This window comes from Centroberyx affinis, unplaced genomic scaffold, assembly GCF_046629955.1.
Source record: "Centroberyx affinis isolate AG114_WGS23_722 - 3 ecotype Tasmania unplaced genomic scaffold, CSIRO-AGI_Caff_v1 ptg000265l_1, whole genome shotgun sequence".
NCBI classification, from domain to species: domain Eukaryota; kingdom Metazoa; phylum Chordata; class Actinopteri; order Beryciformes; family Berycidae; genus Centroberyx; species Centroberyx affinis.
The window spans coordinates 10,001-25,848 of record NW_027278946.1 but is presented as its reverse complement, the minus strand read 5'-3'; the positions used below and the strand labels follow the sequence as shown (position 1 = coordinate 25,848).

At 43.1% G+C, this 15,848-nt stretch overlaps 1 protein-coding gene and 1 pseudogene across 1 annotated transcript in view; both read left to right on the top strand.

The window, feature by feature from the left end:
• Positions 1-2,455: 2,455 nt before the first annotated feature.
• On the top strand, positions 2,456-2,529 carry LOC139667279 (U6 spliceosomal RNA; annotated as a pseudogene).
• A 10,384-nt stretch (positions 2,530-12,913) lies between these two features.
• LOC139667241 (polypeptide N-acetylgalactosaminyltransferase 11-like) overlaps positions 12,914-15,848 on the top strand; it is a gene marked incomplete at its 3' end in the record, with an annotated part of 10,726 nt that continues 7,791 nt past the window's right edge. Inside the window, exon 1 of the mRNA XM_071546690.1 lies at positions 12,914-13,146. The remainder of the gene's footprint in view (positions 13,147-15,848) is intronic.

Here is a 15,848-nt window from a genome sequence, read left to right as displayed (position 1 = left end):
TTGAAATTCATTTCTTTCGCAGCGTTTCTGTGTTTCTCTGAGTTGTGGCTCGTTGCAGCGGGGACTCGAACCGGCGACCTTCAGCTTACTGTCCTCCAGTGTAAACTCACAGGGAAGAAGGACTCACGTGTCTTCCTTCTGTCCAGCAGAGACGGTTTGTCCTCTGCAGCGTCAGCAGGGGGCGCGAGCGGACAGGACGGCCTTGAGATTGAAAACGAAAACGTCAAGGCGGAAAACACAACTTTATTAAAAGTTATTGATGTTTTTCCAAGCAAGTCCAAATTAACATCGATAATTAAATGCATTGGTCTATGGAACACAGCAATGTGAAAGATAAAAAGCAGCATAACTGAGAAACAAAACATGATCCGTGATGAAGGATCTTCATGTTTGCATAATGTAGAAAGAATGTAATTACATCAAACCACCAGCAGATGGAGATAAAAGCTCCTTTGAATAAGACAGCGGCTCCTCTAGATCTGCAGATACGCTCTCTAATATAGCTATATTATTATTGTTATACTGTAGGCTAATCAATAAGGAAGTCTGATGAGATTCGGTCAATGCATTATATTCATTCAAAATATTTTCATTGACAAGACTGTATTCATGACATTTGCAAACCTCCAGACTTAATTTATAAATCAAGTAGTTTGATGTGGAATTGCAGATCGATCTTTCAAAAGTCCTGAAGATAGGTTCACGCATCACTGGTAAATTCGGTTAAATTCGGCATAAAAATAATTCACTAACAACACTTTATTTAAATATAATTTCAACTTTATGAATTGGTTCACACTGCTCACTTTCGTCCTCCACTGGGTATTTTGTTTACACATTTCTTTATTCTAGTATATCTTTAATTGTATGTACATTTTTGTTTTTATTTCACACTTGCTTTGGCAATGTAAACGTTTGTTTCCCATGTCAATAAGGCCCTTTTGAATTTAATTTTGGTGGAAGATTGTGGTAATAACAGACAAACCCGTTATAAATATTAAAAATGTAATTGAACAAAGTGTTGATTGGAGTACTGGATGTATGCCGAAGTAATCAGCATAACTTACTAATTAAAATAAATAAAAAATAAATAATAATTCATGTTTAATGAAGTGTCAGCGTTTGTCAATAAGCAAGACACAGTCAGTTTTTAATGCACTCTGGCGTAATGATCCACCCGGACAAGACAGAGCGGGTTGCATCGGGGCAAAATGAGTGTTCAATGACGCCGATTCAATAAATAACAATCACATCAATATAAATGTGTACAAATTAAAGCAAAGTTCTGCAGGCATATGTTTATTATCTCTGTATTTCTCTCTTTCTCTCTCTGCAGTCATTTGGAGCCAGACGCTGCAGCAGCGCCCCTGCTGGCCGCCCGGCGCATCGCAGCCTCGGCCTCAGCCTCGGCCCGGGGGCGGGACACAGACTGACACCTAGCGGCAGGCTCGGGCAACTGCGTGAGATTTTTGAATAAAAACAAACCAGGAAGAGAGTTTCACTTCCTTCTGCCAAACCTCCAATGTGAACATAAAAGAACAGTGTAATTTAACCCAGTTTACCAAAAAAACATTCAAAATGTGGATAATGTTCAGAATTATCCAAATCAGAGATTTAAAAAAAAAAAAAAATGTTTTTATCAACTGAATAAAAACAGTCTAACTTCTGAACAGCTTTACAAGCCACAGGCAGCGTTCACACTGTTCAGCTGCTGGTAAATCCAAGTTAGTGTGATGTGATGTTGCTGAATTTGAAGGTGGATTATATATATTAAGTGTTTAGTCCCATGAATCTTCTTTTTGCTGTGAGTGTCTCTGTCCGTCTCGTCCTCAGGAGAACACACACTCTCTCTCTCTCTTTCTGTCTCTCTCTCTCTTTCTTTCTTTCTCTCTCCCTCTCTCCCTCTCTCTCTCTCTGTCTCAGCCCCTCAGCGCTGACAGCAGGAATGAATGGCAGCCGGTGGGGGGGGGTTGCAGCCCCTGCAGCCCTGCAGGTCTCTCTCTCTCTCTCTCTCTCTCTCTCTCTCTCTCTCTCTCTCTCTCTCTCTCTCAGCAGGACTGAATGGCAGCCGGTGGGGGGTGGTGGGGGGTTGCAGCCCCTGCAGCAGCAGTGTGGGAGGAGGAGGAGGAGGAGGAGGAGGAGGAGGAGGAGGAGGAGGGGAAGTGTGTGTGAAGCTTTTGTTTCCTCGCCCTCCAATCCTCACCGCCTGACGTAACGGCTGCTTTACATAGAAGTCCCAGGATTCCTCTCGGCACCAACCGGGTCAGACCGAACCTGAACCGGGTCAAACCGGATCCGGTCCTCTTCATCAAAGCCAACCTTCCTTCTGTGCGGTACTCTGTCTTTCTCTGTAATGCCCACACAGCCCTCCACTGCCTTCCACTGACCTGACACCATGTGTGTGACAGTATCTGGATCTTACCCTTTATATGTCAGGTGGTTTCCTGAGGTTGTTGTGTTACTCTGGTAGCACATACACTAAAATTGGAACGATACAGAGAAGATTAGCATGGCCCCTGGCGCAAGGATATCGCTCATTCTTCTCTGTTGGGAGGGAGGAGGAGGAGGAAAGGGGGGTCCCCTCGCTGCGACGAGGGCTGCGGCGCGGAAGGTCCCCGGTTCGAGCCCCGGCTGTGCAGAAAGCGGAGAAGAGGGAGCGTGTTATGCGTCTGAGGCGTCAGACCGTGAAACGTGATGTGTTTCGGCGTCGTCAAAGCGCAGACGTTAAAGTGCGAGTTGATGTCAAAGTGTGTTCCTGTTCCTTCCCGTTGCCAGTAGGTGGCGCAATGACCGTGACTCCCGATCGGCCCGTATACGTCCTCAGGCCCGGACTCTTGTCCGGCATGCCAAATCCGGTGCAGATCGGAGAACGTAAACTCAAGTTATCGCAGCTTCCTGTTTCATGGCGAAACATCGAAATTCGCCGCAACGCCGTTCGACGAAAGCTCCCGATCTTCGCAACTAAGCGTCACCATGGTCCTACGACACATTTGAGGTGGATCTGGCCAACCCGCTGGGAGAAGCACAGCAAAGTTTAAAACGTGTCATTTCCTGTCGCCAGTAGGCGGCGCTACGACTATAACCGAATATCGGCGCGTAGACGCGTTCAGACCGGGACTCTCATCAAACGTGTGAAGTTTGGGCCAGATTTGACCGTGTACAGGCCAGTTACAAGCCACTTCCTGTTTCGTGGCGAAACACGGAAATTCGCCGCCTCGCCACGCCCACGCCGTGTGACGAAAGCTCAAGCTTTCGATAACTTTTCATCGTCGAGGTCTTTTATACACGCTGACCGAGTTTGACGCGGATCCGATCAACCGCCTAGGAGGAGTTCGTTAAAGTACGACCCCTGCAAATGCCCAAAAATGTCACAATACGTTCACCCATGTGCGAGACCCACAAACTATATAGTTTTTCACCACTTCTGACGCGTGTGCAAAGCTGCACAGCTTTTCGTGCACGTTTAGGCCCTCAAAAGTGCGATTTATTTGGCCTAAGAAGAAAAAGAATAATAATTCCTTCAGCTTCGATAGGGCTTCGCACGATGTCGTGTTCGGGCCCTAATTACAATTTCATTGTGGCAGAAGTGTGTTGTAGTGTAATAAAGAGAACTGGACAAAGATATAGCGACTTGAGTTGACTGCTGTTTATTGCATGGTATTTTTGTACAACAAAAGTGCAAAACAGTTGGGTCAGTAAATTGCTTACAGTGACACAAGTCACATTAAACATCAAGCAACTTCAACCTGGCCGGCAGTCTGGAGGGATTTCATGAAAACAGAGTGTTAGATGAGCAGTTATTTCATTACAGCTTTTGTCAAATTTCCATATGACTAAAAATGTTTGAAATGAGAAGCACCGTCCCTGACAGAGTCACAGCACTGGAGTAACGTTTTACATTTGCACTGAGAAACATTGAGCTTAGAAACAGATAAAACACATCAGCAGGAAGCAGAACTACAGCAGAACACAACACAGCAAAAGTAACCAAAACTTTCCTGCTGTACAGTCACCATCCATTATCCAAACAATGCTGCGATATCAAAGGTTCGAGTTAAAAGCAGAGGTGGAAAGTAACAAAGTACATCTACTCGAGTACAATTCTGAAGAACTAGTGCTGTACTTGATTATTTCCATTTCGTAAGACTTTATACTTTTCCTCCACTATATTTCAGGGGCAAATATTGACCTTCACCCTCAACCGGGCAAGGAAAAACTCCCCCCAAAAAAAACCTTTATCAGGAAAAAAAAAATGGAGGAAACCTCGGGAAGGAAGCGAAGGAGGGATCAGGGCGGTCAGGTGTGCGATAGGAGCCGAGTGGGCAACATGAACAATGTAACAGGTGAATCAAATGGGGCAAAAACAAAGTACACAAAAGGGGGCAAAGACGGGACTGCAGCAAATGAGGATAACAATCATCGTCCTTCACACTGGCGTGCAGTGTATACGTTCACGAATGCGTGCGGCGGTTGTTGCTTTGCGGAAAGTTCCTGCAATCACGCACAGTCGTCATACAGCCGTAACACACATCCGGTTGGATGGACGGACCGATGTTAGTCAGGTGTCTCGCCTCAGACCCGCTTGCCGTGGGTGTCCCTGCCAGTAGTCAGACTACAGACAATACAGCTCTGAGGGTCCTCAACACACACACAAGCCTCTACACCACGTCAAGGTCCAGGGATGGCCGGTCCAGGAGGAGGAGGAGGCTGCAGGGGCAGCTGGTCGGGGCCGGGAGGTTGCAGGGTGGGCAGGTAAGGGGCAGGGACGGTGTGGGGCTGGGGAGGTGGGGGGGGCAGGAGGTGAAGGCCTGGCACAGTGTGCAGCTGCTGAGAAGTGTGGGGCTGGTGGGGCTGTGTGGCTGGCAGAAGGGGCCTTGGAGCGGGCCGTCCTCGCTGGGTGGCCTGGCGTGACTGGTCCTCCGGCGTCGCGAACGCAAAGGAGGGCGCACTCCCCTCCTGCTGCAGGTGGAGGGGCTTGGCCGGGAGGAGAGGCTGGGCGGCAGTGTTCGGAGCGGGTGCGGGCACAACATCCTGCTCCAGAACAGCTACCTCTCTCCTCTGCTGACGCTTGGAGTACCTGAAACACATAAAACACGACATGTCAGTCATTCAGGCTAGTGTCACCTGTAACCTTAACACCTGAAATGCTCCATTAAAATAAAAATAAAAAGATAACAAAGAGACATTAAAATATTTCCCCCTAAAAATATACCACCACCTAATTTAATCCACCATTGTTATTGATATATTTTATATTTATAGTATTATTTCATATTGTTAGTGTACACAAATCAGAAGGCAAAATAAACGTGGCAATTAATGATTGTTATTATCAGTGAGACACAAATTAGAAGACAAAATTAGACAACAGAAGCAAAACACCTGTGGAAAAGATACACAACAAAAATGTGATTCGTGCATATGGTGAGATGATGAGGACTGCAGGAGGAGGGGGAGATGCATCCTGAAAGTAGTTAGTAGCAGTTAGTCTGCAGCTAGACTGCAGCGGCAGAAGCAGTGAAGATGTGAGGAGCAGCTGCAGCTACAGCACCAAGACACCAGATGAAGGTAGGCAGACAAATAAAATAAGGGTTTTTTTTCTCACCCAAACCTACCTTCTCCATTGTAAAGTTACCAGCCTTTGTCTATTGAATATTGCAATAAAAAAAAGGTTCAAGTTAATACAGTACATGGCTGAATACGATCACAATGTCATATCAGTCAGTCGGACATTGAAGACTTCTAAATGTACTTACACTGTTCGACTTCTCTAGCCGCCTGGACCGGCTCGGCGTCAGACGGCTCCGGAGCTGGTGGAGAGGCGGACACCCCTGCATCACACACAGAGAGAGTGTCAGACATGGTGCGTGGGTAGCAGAGGCTGACTGAATGTGTGTATTGATTGACACTTACCTTGAACCGCAGGCTTGGAGGTCACCAACTTTTTGACCTTGGCCTGCAGTTCCCCGGGTGTGAGAGAACGCCCCGCGAGTATCGCCGCGATCGCAGGAGCAAGAGGCCTACGAAACACACACAGCGTACGCGTGGCACACACACAACAGCAAAACACACTGGAAAATAGTCTAGCAATTCATTCGATGGCAAACGAGAAGCGGGAAACTCACTTTGAAACACTCTTGGGCCGGATGTCAGTGGCCGGGACAGGTGCGGCGGCCGCTGTGCCGGTGGAACCGGCAGCATCGCCGGCTGTCCCCTCCCGGTCGCGGCTCCGGACGTACTCGAGGGCGTTCTCCGTCTGAGTCCCGGGTCGGGGCGTCTGCCGTCTCAGGTACTTCAAGAAGCTAAGGGAAATGAGAAGAGTATTCATATTAGCATTTTGTGCATCGGTGCGAGGATTCACAGTACAATATATTCCAATTGAATTGACATTGTATGCGTTCAGTCTTACTTGACTCTCTTTTTGTCCTTAGCGGCGTACACGTCCAGCAACCTCTCCGACTTGAACTCCCCGAATCCAACGAGTGCCTGGCCCTCCCGTAGCCCTCAGGACCAGCTCACCGCTGGCGGTCTTCCTCATTGAGGGACTCTCCATCTAGGCGGAGGCAGATTAAAGGTCAGTGAAACAAATATAAGGATAAAGGCTGTTTAAGGGACAATAAAAGACTGCAACATTCAAGGGTGACAACAGCATCATATCAAGTAGAGTAATCACATGTATGTGTGGATATTGATATAGTTTAATATAGTTAGTTTAACTTACGTTCTCTGACAAGTTCAGAATGTATGCTGTAGAAGAGAAAGAAGGTGAATGACAGGTGACATTAATGGAACAACAGACGTGTAGCTGTAAGGTAATAACGCCTCAGCCAGTATGCATGTATAATATGAATATGAAAGACAAGGAGGTCGGACTATAAACTAGTATACTGTTGGTTTTAATGACATTTCTCCCTCAATAATTTGACAATACAAGGATACACCGCCAGGAAACATATTTTAGCAGATATATGAAGTTGTGGACAGCAGCTAACGTTACGACAGTAATCGGCGCAGATCGCTCTGTAACGGAGCCCGTGAACGAGCTGCCTACTTGCCGGTAACGTTAGACTCTCCCGTTAATAGTAGGCTAAGTTACGGTAGCTAACTACACCGAGGGACTGCCACAGATATATGAAGTTGTGGAGCAGCTAACGTTACGACAGTAATCGGTGCAGATCGCTCTGTAACGGAGCCCGTGAATGAACTGCCTAATACTTGCCGGTAGTTAGACTCTCCCGTTAACAGTAGGCTAAGTTACGTTAACGTTAACTAACTACACCGAGGGACTGCCACAGATATATGAAGTTGTGGACAGCAGCTAACGTTACGACAGTAATCGGTGCAGATCGCTCTGTAACGGAGCTCATGAATGAACTGCCCATTAAAAACACATGTAAAGCACAGTGGCATGCAGAAACGGTGAATATAACGTAAGCCAATATGAATAAAAAGTTGTTTCTTACTTGCCGGTAACGTTAGACTCTCCGTTAATAGTAGGGCCAGGTTACGTGAGCTAACTACGTAGAACGTAAACGATCGATAAACACATCTAAACCCCCCGTGTAAACACGGTCTTATATTTTAATAAAACGAAGCTTGTTATAAGTTTGTATTTTATTTATAAGTTAATTTTCTACACATAAATCGCTACTCACCTACTGACAGTTCAGCTCTCGCTCGCTTCACAACAATGGCCGACTGAGAAACTGGATGGAGCGCTGTGATTGGTCACATATTGGAAGGGAATTTGGAAATTTGGAACAGGGCTTGCCACCTGATTGGATACATATTGGAACTCACCAACAGGGCCTGCCACCTGATTGGATACATATTGGAACTCAGTTCCAATTTCTACAGAGAAGAAGGGGCAATTCTAGGCGCAAGGATGACACGCAAACTCGTGAAGCGTTCCTAATTTTTCATAAAAAATATTAAATATTGTGATTTTTTGCATTATATTTGTGTTTTGGTGAAACAGCGGCCACTAGCGGCGGCCCGCGCTACTGCGCCTGTGCGCCGAGACTCTGACTGACATGAAGGGAACAGCGGGGTTTTAAAACAGAAAACAAAAATGAGTTTGACCCAGATAAATACCTAAAGCTTTTGCTTTCTGTAGAAAACCGCCGGTACAGGCAGTCTTGGCTGCCGGGGAGGAAATGTTGTGCCGACTCTGTTCACAGAGGAAGAGGAAGAGGAAGAGGAAGAGGAAGAGGAAGAGGAGACCGAGCCGCACCTCCTGCCTCATCAGTACAAACACACCCGAGACGCATTTTAAGAAAATAATAAAAAGGAGCGCTTCTGGGATCTGAGGCACACAGGACAGCAAAACAGGCGCTCTAGCTGGCGGGTACATAACCTAAAAAAATGTATATTACAGATTATAATAGAGGATAGGGGCCTCTGGACATTTAACTGGTTTGGGGCAGATACGGACGAGATTCCGGTCAGAGAACCGGGTCAGAGAGGATGCTCAGTTCGACGGACTTTATTACAGGAAATAAAGTAGACTGTTGTATGTGTGTGGTCTACAAAGAGAGGAAACAATAACAAATGTATGACTATATGAATTAACGGGCAGGTATAAAGATGTTTCAACCTTTACAATAATAAAGTTATTTAACATCAGCTTTTCTATTAGCAGCAACAATGGAGCTAAATCTTAATTAACCATGGTCAACAATTAGCCTATTACGATATTAAGTGATTACGACCTATGGAGTCTATCTAATTTATACAGCCTGATAACACTTTTACATTTTAATAGTATAGGCATGTATACTTACTGTATAATTGTAGCAATAATTAAACTTAAGAGTTAATACACATTACAATAAGACTAGTAGCAGTAACGTGCTGACCAATTAAGCAAACAGAAAATATATCCGCCATGCGGTGCCCATCAGTTAGCTCGTGAGAATCAATTAAGTACCAAAACGGTTATATATTCTTAGTTTAAGGCAAACATACTAATCAATAATAACTGTTGAGTGAGAACATATAAATAAACGTAAAGAAACAACTTACATCATGTTCATTCACGAACAACAACGGAAAAGATGTAGAGGGGAAATGCCCGTGTGTTCCTCCTCAGCTCAGTCTCTGCAAACTGAAGCAGGCAATTAAGACACATGACGTCATCGCCACGGGGCTCGTTAAGCAGCCTCACAGTCTCTAAACTCACTGCGGGCTTTCTCACACAGAGATTCCTTGCCAGTCACATAATGCTTACCATACACTAGAAGACTTTGAAAAGACTTTTAAAAGACTAAAGTTAGAGTAGAGTTTTTAGTCACAGACAGTGGTCACTTCAGTCCTTCCCTCTGTGTTCTCCTGAGCACGAGAGAAAGCCCAGACGAGACGGACCGAGACACTCAGCAAAAAGAAGATTCATGGGACTAAACACTGCACAGAGTTTGGACGCTGTCATTGGTTGATCAAGAAAAATCAACACGCCTCTTTTTGTCATCCAGAATGAACACAAGGAATCACACAAGATAAAACACAATTTACTCGATATTAACGCGTGGTTTGCTTATACTATAAAAAAAAAAAAGCTCATTGGACAAAATCTTTGAAAACCATACGAACCGTACTTTTTAATACTTGTACGCTCCTCACAGGTTGACGCATTCTGCCTGTGAGGCTTATTTGGGTGAATGCAGTAACATTATACTTTACTAATTTGATGTTAAGATTTGGTGAAAATGGCTCAAGACTCAGTAGTATTAGTATAATTTATAGACTATATTGGAAAGCCTATGAATAGGATTTTTGAACAAGAGTATATTGCCGACGTGTGTGCCATCAGTTACCAGACAATACAGAGAAAACTCAGAGAAAACAGGCTGCTTCACAATATGAGTCTGTGAAGTCTGCTGCACTGTTTGCCTGTTGGTAAATATCTTAACATCGTGATAACTTTCATAATAATAATAGCATTAATGCGACTTTTCTGCGTCTTTCAGCCAGTTCCTCCTCTCCTTAAGAAACTCCTCAGCTCCTAAAAGTCCGCCTCTCTACTCTGAACAGTTTTCCACCTTAGGAGCTCTCTTAAGGGCTAAGATGCTTTGTGAATAGCTTTTATCTTTACTAGGATTTGGTCTTACTTTTAAGGGGAAATTCTTAGAAAACGTCATCACTCTCAGAGTTCTCTTAGAATTTCACCACTAGGACCAACTGTTAGTACTAGGAGGCTTTGTGGATATGGCCCCTGGACAATCTAGGGCCGGTCTAAAGTTTTTTTTGAATAAGACAAGTAAAAAGGGCATTACAGTAGTCTAGGCGTGAGGAGGTAAAGGCATATATGATGGTCTCAGTGTCTTTGACATTTAAAACAGGTCTAACCTTTGCGATACTCCTGAGTTGATAAAAACATGACTGGACTAACAGTGTAAAGTAGTGTTCAAAATTTAAGTTGGGATCAAACAGGACTCCAAGATTTCTAGCGACAGGTTTAGCGTTTGGTGTTAAGGAACCAAGAGATGGCAGTATCTGTTTGGAGATATGCTGAGAGCCAATTACAAGTACTTCTGTTTTATCACAGTTAAGCTGAAGAAAATTGTTTGACATCCACTTCTTTATATCAGCTAGGCAGTCGTGAAGTGAATCCAGCATACTAGGGTCTGTAGGTTTTACTGGAAGGTAGAGCTGGGTGTCATCGGCATAACAGTGAAAAGAGATGCCATGACGATGAATAATGTGGCCAAGAGGAAGCATATACAATGAGAATAACATTGGTCCCAAAATTGACCCTTGTGGTACACCATACTTGGTCAAGGGAAGAGAAGAGACAAAGTTATCAATGGACACACAGAACTTTCTGTTCATCAGGTATAAGTTGCTGAAGGAAACTGGATTGAAATGTCTCAGATATGCTGTTGTTATACAGAAGAGCAAGAAGCTGCTTTAAGACAATTTTTTTCCAGAATTTTAGAAATAAACGGTAATTTCGAAATAGGGCGGTAATTATGTGAGAGAGAGATGGAGCAAGGCCTGTTTTTTTAAAAAGAGGTTGAACGTTAGCAATTTTAAAGTAGTCCAGGACACAGCCAGTAGACAGAGAGCTGTTAATAATGGAGAGCAGACAGGGTCCAATAGAGTGTATTACTTCCAGGAGAAATGTGGTGGAATAATTTCAAGAGGACTGGATGACACTCTGATATGTGACACAGTATCTGAAAGTTCAGAGAGAGCAATGAGTGAAAACTGACTCATGGCGTCCAGTGGTGGACAATTACTGTAACATCAGAAAATGTGGCAGAGTGGGAAATAGTGGATCTGGTTGACTCCACCTTGTCAGGAAAAAGGATAAGAGCACCTGGGTTTACTAGTTGATTAATGGTCTGGAATAAGAATCTAGGATTATGTTGATTTGTTGCAATAACTTCAGAGAAATATGTAATTGGATCTTATTTTATTTCTTATTTTATTGTTACAAGTGGTTAGTACATCTTTCATATACAAATAGTGAACCTGAAGGCTAGATTTTTTCCACCTCCGTTCAGCTTTTCTGCGTTCCCTTTTACAGCTGCGGATGTCAACATTTATCCAGGGTTGTGTTTTAGTAGATGATTTGGATCTAGTTTTGAGAGGGGCTATGAGGTCTAGGGCAGATGAACAAAGTGAATTAAAACAGTTAACCAGGTCATTGGTGTGGGAGAATTCACTGAAGTACTGTACTTAAGTACAGCTTGTAGGTACTGGCACTTTATTTGAGTATTTCCATTTTGTGAGACTTTCTACTTTTCCTCCACTACAGTTCAGAAGGAAATATTGTACTTTTTACTCCACTACATTAAAATACTTCTTAGAGGTTAATGCTTCAATAGTGTAAACCACTGAAAGAATTAATACTTTTAGTTTTGATACTTAAGTCATTTTACTGCTAATACTTCTATACTGTTAAATAAACTTGTATCATAGACTGTCATGACTTTGCATGTTGCCAGAAGACGTTGTTCTAAGATGTTATTATGATATTCTTTCAGAATTTACTGGAAGAGCTCAAAGACGTTGAGACAGACAGTGGCAGTGAAATCTGTTGTTTTTTGTGCTTTGACTAACATTTATTTTTGAGTGCAATCAATAAAACCAATAAAAACATTTGTAGTTTTATCTTTGAATTTATTTTATTAGAATTATTGACTTGTAATTGTCATTGATTGGCAGGTCAAGTCCACTGACTTCAGCAGTACAACACTTGTGGAAAACCAAACCACTCAATTTTATCCTTGAGATGTCCTTAATTTCTCATTACATAAGCATTAATTATCCATTACAAATAACATACCTTTAATGTAGTAAGGTTTATAAGGTATTTATGAATGGGTTGGTTCGTGGAGACACTAGAAATTAGGGATTGTTTTTATGCCTTTTTTAATGGATTACTGGTTCGTAGAGAGTGCTATCACACTTGGACATTCAAAACCCCTGTAAATAACAGAATATTCCTATGTTTTGAATGAACTGACAGTGAAACAAGGGGAAATGTTTTGGTGTTTTTGTATCGTTGTGTTTATTGCCTTTCAACTCCCTTATCCTTCAAGATAGAAGCAGAATTTCGGAAGTTATGACTACAAGCCTTTTTTTTTCTTTTTCCATCTAATGGTATCTTTATTTTGGAAGCTACGACCGTAGTACTGTTATTATTATTAGTTATTGTGAAAGAAGTTACCAGAAGTCTATACATTTAATTCCATTTGCTTTGTTTTATTGTGAAAGAAGTTACCAGAAGTCTATACATTTAATTCCATTTGCTTTGTTTTATTGTGAAAGAAGTTACCAGAAGTCTATAAATTTAATTCCGTCTGGTTTGTTTTATTGTGAAAATCTCGACCGGAAGTCATATGGTTTATTTTGCCTGCTTGCAGATGGCTCTGTGAGGAAACTTGGAGCTCCGCTGGACCGACGAGGATTAATCTGCGGACGATGAGAGTGTGAAGGTAACGGTCAGTCCGTGTCAACCTGCCGGGACAGAGCGGATTCACACACTCACTGCACTACAGCTACGATATTATGACATTATTATTCCTGCTAGCTGCAATGATAACAGCTAACAGCTACCTGTAACCTGACGGCGTTCAACCCGCTGGCCGGAGTGCCGCTGAGCAAACCGCTGCGTGCTAACGGGCTAACAGCTAATCAACTGTAAGTGTTTTTCACAAACCGAGCCGATGTGTGGTATTTCTTTTAAAAGCTCTGTTTTAGTAAGACAGTATACGCTCGTGTTGTTGTGGTTTTAGCGTGGTTCCAGATCTGATTTGTGAATGTTTGCTAAGCTAACGAGTCCCATTATCGGACACGTTTTTTTTTTTGCTAGCTCTGGTGAGATTTTAGCTTTTTCTACGATTCAGACAGCCGCAAAAATCCACCGATACACAATGTAAAGGTAATTCTAATGCATAGTGAAGCTGCCGTCCCTTGATATAATCTCAGTGGTCAATGTCAGCAGCTCTACAAACAATTTGTGTGTGTGTGTGTGTGTGTGTGTGTGTGTTCGACATATTCTGCCAGTTGCTTCCATCCAATCTGCAACATATATGAAATTCAGGCTGTATGTAAATGTGATCAATTGGTGACAGAACTGATGAAGCCTGTCCATCTCTAGAGTCATAGGTAGGTGTATGTGTGTGTGTGAGTGTGTGTGTGTGTCTAGTTGTCAATCCATAGTGGCTTGTCTTTCATGTCCAGCTGTGTTATTCCCAATATGTTCCCTTCTTTCTTACATGCAGAGAACATCACACCCAAAGTCCATTTAAGAAATCTGTCAGTTGAAAGTTGTGTTGCATATCAGCAGAAGTCCAAACCTTGTAAAATCTGACTGAGTACCTTTTCTGCATCAGTAGGATCCGATCTTCACTTCGGCTCACACCCGATCCACCAAGCAGCACTTAGTTTAATATATTTCCACATTTTTACAGTTGATTCACACTGCTCGCTGCCGCCCCCGGAGTAACAGGTGAACCGATTCCTAAAGTTGAAATTGTACTGAAATATGAGCTGCTCGGTGTTTTGGATGTATGCCGAAGTGAAGAGTGGATCCTACTGAATCAGAAAATCGTTAGTCTTATTTTATGAGGTGTGTATCTTTGCTAAACTGTCGGATTTTGCTAAACAGTCAGATTTTTGAATGGAGTTTGGTGTGAAGGTGTAAAGACGAGCTATCTGTTGGATCTCTGTATTTTAAGTGATTGTAGCTCAGGTCATTAGTATTAGCAGCTAGTCTTTCTTCAGTACTGTGTGTGTGTGTGTGTGTGTGTGTGTGTGTGTGTGTGTTATCAGACAGTATATCAGGTTACAGAGTGAAAGCTGCTCCACTTATAACAGCTAACTTCACTTTTACACCAAACTGTTCTTCTTCTCTACTATTTTTTTCCTCTCTCCTCCTCTCCTCTCCTCATTGTTCGTCTCTTTGTCTCCTCTTCTTCTCTTTTCTTTTTCTCTTGTTGTTTCTTTCTCCTCTCCTTCCTCTCCTGTTGCCTTCTTCCTTTTCCTCTCCTCCGTCTCTTCCTCTTCCTCATCTCCCATTCACCTTTTCTTCGTACTCTTTGCCTCCTCTTCCTTTCTCCTTTCTCTCCATCTCCTTTCTCCCTCCTCTCTCTCCCTTGCTTCCTCATTCTTCATCATCCGTTTACTCTTCTTCTTCCTTTCTATCTCCCCCTTTCTCTTTGTTTTTGTCTTCATCTTCCTCTCTTCTTCGTTCCTCTCTTCCTCTCCCGCTCCTTTTTCCCCTCTTTTCTTCTTCTTCATTTCCCTCTTCCTCTCCCTCTTGTTATATTGTTTGATATTGGATCGCTGGTGGGGGGATCGGTTGTTTTTTTTTTGTTTGTTTTTTAAATTCAGGTTTTTTTCTGATTTTTTTTTTTTTTTTGTATTTTCTTTGGTATTTTCTTTCTTCTAAATTACATACAATTATATAATAAAAATAATTTTCATTAACCTATTATTAACAGCCTAGAAATTTGATCTTGCTGTTCAAGCGTTGGAGGAAACATCGGCCTGTTTGGTGTAATTTGCTCATTCCTGCGATTTCCAGGAAAACAGTCAGATTGCGGAAAAGGAAACCCACTTGAAATAAAATGACATTATTATTATTTTGATTATTTTTCGGGATCTGTAGAAAAATCATCGCACACTCGACTGCTATCTGCTACGGTGCTAGAGGCCAAAATACATCAGAGTGGAGGAAGAAAACTTCTGCACACTTCGATCCAGTTTCTTTCTCCAGCCAAGCTTTCAATCTAGTCCAGCGGTTCTCAAACTGCGGTCCAGGGACCATCAGGGGTCCTTGGGAGGGGGGGGTTCCAGCAGGTCCCCAGCAAACTGATGGATTATTAAACTTCAGCGTTATTTCATTTACAAGAAGTTAACACAGTTAGAGAATGTAGAAGAATGACTGTTCTGATCATAGTTTCTCTGTCATCTCTCTACCTGCAACACAGACAGTCATGGAGTTCTGGACAAAATCAAATAACAATAAAAATATTCACAGATTTGGGTCCGAGAGACAAAATCTCATCAGATGGGGGGCTGTGGCTCTAATGTGGACTAAACTAGGGTCCTGGATGTGAAAAAGGTTTAGAATCACCGGTCTATTTGACCTTCATCGTGGCAGACCAGCGTCCGATCCCCTGAGCTGCCCCGGCCCACCGAGGCTCACGCCGCTGATGAGATGAATCATTAACCGGTTTACAGGATCCTGGTGTCACCTGACCCCCCTCCGCTCCTCATCTTACTGCCTAACCAGCACTGTCTGCTGTTACTGTTCCACCAGACTGTGGCTGTGTGGCCTTATAAAGCTGCTGCTATCAGCTTTCCCAAACACATTAACATCCCACTCATTTAGTTAA